This window comes from Bos grunniens, chromosome 5 (genome assembly GCF_055505025.1).
Source record: "Bos grunniens cultivar Pamir isolate PY7600 chromosome 5, Bosgru_T2T1.0, whole genome shotgun sequence".
NCBI classification, from domain to species: domain Eukaryota; kingdom Metazoa; phylum Chordata; class Mammalia; order Artiodactyla; family Bovidae; genus Bos; species Bos grunniens.
The window spans coordinates 114860579-114865583 of record NC_141169.1 but is presented as its reverse complement, the minus strand read 5'-3'; the positions used below and the strand labels follow the sequence as shown (position 1 = coordinate 114865583).

Sequence of the window (5005 nt, the reverse complement as noted above, 5' to 3'; positions counted from 1 at the left end):
GATTGTTTCTCTCTCAAATCATTGCTCCAAGGTGAGTGTGCCAAGGCTGATGGGGCTTCCAAAAGACTACATGTATGCTAAGTCGCTTCAGTCAATGTCTGACTCTGCGTCCCCATGGACTGTAGCCCACCAGGCTCTTCTGTCCATGGGATTATCCAGGCAAGAATAGTGGAGTGGGTTGCCATTTCCTCCTCCAGGAGATCTTCTCGACCCAGGGGTCAAACCTGTGATTCCTGCATTGCAGGCAGATTCTTTACCACTGAGGCTCCAAAGGACTCTAGCTGTTGAAATTTTCCAGCTAGTGGGAACAAGGGAAGAGAGTGCCCAAGGCAAATGTCTTTTTTTTTAAAGTATAGTTGGTTTACAATGCTGTGTTACTTTCTGCCTGCTAAGTCTATTCAGTGGTGTCTGATTCTTTGCAACCCTACGGACTGTAGTCCTCCAAGTTCCTCTGTCCATGGGATTCTCCAGGCAAGAATACTGGAGTGGGTTGCCATTTCCTCCTCCAGTGGATCTTCCTGACCCAGGAATCAAACCTGCATCTCTTATGTCTCCTGCACTGGCAGGCGGATTCTTCACCACTAGAGCCATGTGGGAAGTGTTAGTTTTACTGCACAGCAAAGTGAACGAGTTGTATACATAAGCATGAAAAGTGAAAGTGATTCTTTACTGTCTGAACCACGAGGGAAACCCACATATACATATATCCACTCTTTTTTAGATTCTTTTCCCATGTAGGTCATTACAGATTATTGAGTAGAGTACAATAGGTCCTTATCAGTTGTCTATTTTATATATAGTAGTGTGAAGGCAAACATCCTTAAGGAAATAATACAGAAATTGTAGGAATCACTTCTGTGTATGTCCCATCGGCCTGGACTTAGTCACATGACCACACCCAACTGCCAAGGATGCTAGAAAGGGTAGTTTGCAACTGGGGCTCCCAGATGTCCAACTAAAACTCAATACGTTTTATTACTAGAAGGATGACAGGAAGAATGGTCACGAGAGGACAGTTAACAATGTCAACCACAAGCAACAAGGAGTCTGGTGATAGGGTTTCTCCAAGGTTGATTAATTCAGTAGCTCACCAATGTCTTCATGTCTTCAAGGATCCAGTATAGTCTCAGGCTTGTTCCCTCATGGTCTCAAGATGGCTGCCACTACTCCAGCATCACACCCTTAGGCACTAAAGCAAAAAGGCAGAAAAGAGAATGTTCCTTCCTTGCGTCTATGAAGACTCAGAAATCCCCTTCTCCAACTGACTTCCTCTAACTCTCCTTGGCCAGAATAGCATTACGTGTCCATTCCTGCTCCAATTACTAGCAGAGGGAGTGGAATGACCAAAATTGACCTAAGACCTGTTGAGAATCACCCTCAGGGCATGTGATATTCCTACTTCTAATCATTTCTAAGAATGTAGAGGACAACTTAACTAAAGGAAAAGCTGAACTGTGATGCAGTCCCTTTACAAGGCTCAGGCAACACTCTGATGCTGAGATGGACTTGCAGAGCTGTCCTGAGCTGGGGCAAGTTTCTAGGTCCTTATGGTCCACATTGATCTGTCACTGGAGACAGGCTGTCCCTGAAGAAATGACCTGGGATGAGCTAGTTTCTTCAGCCCAGGCAAATGAGCTCTTCTGGTGTTTCTGCCTCAGGAGCTTGGAGGAAGGATCTCATTGACTCAGCCCCAGGCCTCTGAAGATGGGCCGCCAGTCAGCTGAGGCCAGAGTCTGAGGAGGTGGGATGCAGAGTTTGGAGAAAAATCTACAACTGGGACTAAGCGTCACTGCTGCCTGAAGAGCCCAGAAATAAACCCTTATACTTATGCTCAATTATTTTTACATGGGTAGCAAGACAATTCAATGGGGGAAAATAGTTTTCTCAACATGTGGTGCTAGAAAACTGGATATCCACATGCAAACGAGTGAAGTTGGACCTCCCCACACACATCATATTTGAAAACCAATTCAAAATGTATTGTCATGTAAGGGTTAAAACTACAAGACTCAGAAGAAAACAGGATTTAATCCTTACCAGTTTGGATTAAGCAGTGGTTTAAATATGACACTAAAAGCACAAGTGACTAAAGAAAAAAATAGTTAAATTGGGCTTCATTAAAATTAAATTTGTTCTTATGTTTCAAAAGGACACCATCAATGAAGGGAAAAGATCAAACTCCCTGGCAGTCCAGTGGTTAGTCAGGACTCTGCACTTTCACTGCTGAGGTCCCTGGTCAAGGAACTAAGATCCCACAAGCTGCCTGGTGCAGCAAAAAAAAAAAAAAAGAGAACCCACAGAATGGAATAATTTATTTTTTCAGTGGAGGGAGGCAGGGCTTGTAGGTTCCTACTGCATGGCTTGTAGGATCTTAGCTCCTCGGCCAGGGATGGAGCTCTGTGCCCTGTGCGGTGGAAGCACAACCACCGGACCAGCATGGAATTCCCTGGAATCGATTATGAATTTTTATCAATCATATATCTGATAGGGCACTTGTATCTGGAATATATAAAGAATTCTCACAACTAAAAAGCAACAATAAAAAGCAATTAAAAATGGATAATGGAATTAAAACATTTCTCCAAGGAAGATATACAATGACCAAAAAGTACATAAGAAGATGTTCAACGTCATTAATCATTTGGGGAATGGAACCAAAGCCACAGTGAGATACCAGCTTCACACCCACTTCAGTTCAGTTCAGTCGCTCAGTTGTGTCCGACTCTTTGTGACCCTGTGAACCGCAGCACGCCGGGTCTCCCTGTCAATCACCAACTCCCGGAGTCCACCTAAATCCATGTCCATTGAGTCGGTGATGCCATTCAACCATCTCATCCTCTGTCGTCCCCTTCTCCTGCCCTCAATCTTTCCCAGCATCTGGTCACCTGATGTGAAGAACTGACTCATTAGAAAAGACCCTAAGTATTGGAGTTTCAGTTTCAACATCAGTCCTTCCAATGAACACCCAGGACTGATCTCCTTCAGAGTGGACTGGTTGGATCTCCTTGCAGTCCAAGGGACTCTCAAGAATCTTCTCCAACACCACAGTTCAAAAACATCAATTCTTCAGTGCTCAGCTTTCTTCACAGTCCAACTCTCACATCCATACATGACCACTGGAAAAACCATAGCCTTGACTAGACAGACCTTTGTTGACAAAGTAATGTCTCTGCTTTTTAATATGCTTTCTAGGTTGGTCATAACCTTCCTTCCAAGAAGTAAGCATCTTTTAATTTCATGGCTGAAGTCACCATCTGCAGTGATTTTGGAGACCAGAAAAAGAAAGTCTGACCGTTTCCACTGTTTCCCCATCTATTTCCCATGAAGTGGTGGGACCGGATGCCATGATCTTCGTTTTCTGAATGTTGAGCTTTAAGCCAACTTTTTCACTCCTCCTCTTCCACTTTCATCAAGAGGCTCTTTAGTTCCTCTTCACTTTCTGCCATAAGGGTGGTGTCATCTGCATATCTGAGGTTATTGATATTTCTCCCGGCAATCTTGATTCCACCTTGTGTTTCCTCCAGCCCAGCGTTTCTCCTGATGTACTCTGCATAGAAGTTAAATAAGCAGGGGGACAATATACAGCCTTGACGAACTCCTTTTCCTATTTGGAACCAGTCTGTTGTTCCATGTCCAGTTCTCACTGTTGCTTCCTGACCTGCATATAGGTTTCTCAAGAGGCAGGTCAGGTGGTCTGGTATTTCCATCTCTTTCAGAATTTTCCACAGTTTATTGTGATCCACACAGTCAAAGGCTTTGGCATACTCAATAAAGCAGAAATAGATGTTTTTCTAGAAACCCCCTAGGATGGCTATAATCAGAGAGATGAGACAATGACAAGTGTCAGAGAGATGTCATACATGGCTGGGGGACATAAAACGGTGTAGCCACTTTGGAAAACAGTTGGGAAATTCCCCAAAAAGCTAAGCATGGAGGCACCTCATGACCCAGAAACTCCCTTTACCTGCATATACCCAAGAGAGCTGAAAACATGTATCCACACAAAAACAGGTATATGAGTGTTCTTTTTTTTGGCTGTGCCGGATCTTAGTTGCAGCACATGGGATCTAGTTCCCCAACCAGACATATAACCCAGGCCCCAGGCATTGGGAGCACAGAGTCTTAGCCACTGGACCACCAGGGGAGTCCCACATACATGACTGTTTATAGCAGTATCATCATTACAGCCAAAGGTGATAACAAGCCAAATATCCACCGACTGATGAATGGGTAGGTCCATACAATGGAATATTATCCTGCAATAAAACGGAAGGAAGTACTGCCACATGATATAACACAGATGAACTTTGAAAACATGAGGAGTGAAAAGAGCCAGACAGAAAAGGCTTTAGAATCGTTATGAATAGATTCATACGATTCTAATAGAATCATATGATACTATTTATATAGAATGTACCAAATAGGCAAATCCATAGAGACAGAAAATAGATTAGTGGTTGCCAGGGGCTGGAGGGAGTAAGGAAGGAAAGTGACTGCTAATAGAAAGAGTGGTTCTTTTTGGAATGATGAAAATGTTCTAAAATTAGTAATGATGGCTGCCTAATTCTGTGAATATACTGTAAAAAAGAAAAAACAATGGGGCAAATGCTAAGGTAATAATAACACTATTTTTAGATATATAATTTATGGTTTATATGGTATATATATTTACTTTATCTGTTTACCTTGGTCTCAGGGATGAGACTAGCAAGGCCTTGTGGCAGTCCCAGCTTCCAATTCAGTGAAACCATTGATCTGTCCACTGTTGGAAACACTCCCCCTGCAAGTTGTAGGAAAAGCAAACAAAAATTCTGTGAGCGATTGCCGGCTATAGTCATGATTCCTGACTGTGTGTTTTGTTACAGGATATGTTGGTCTCTGATTCACAGACAGTGTAGCCTCTAAAGTCAGGACCCCGTTTTTCAGGGGTTGCTTCCCAACTTGTTATCCCTTGAATCTTCATGGTATGGGTCATGCCCCACTCTCTTTGACCAGCTGTTTCTTT

At 43.2% G+C, this 5005-nt stretch overlaps 1 long non-coding RNA gene across 1 annotated transcript; it reads right to left on the bottom strand.

Annotated features, from left to right (window-relative positions):
- Positions 1-950: 950 nt before the first annotated feature.
- On the bottom strand, positions 951-4783 carry LOC147373196 (uncharacterized). The gene is made up of 2 exons (XR_015164605.1): positions 4686-4783; positions 951-1189 (listed from the first exon to the last, which is right to left on the bottom strand). It is a non-coding gene; the product is annotated as an uncharacterized LOC147373196 (long non-coding RNA).
- Between the last annotated feature and the right edge of the window lie 222 nt (positions 4784-5005).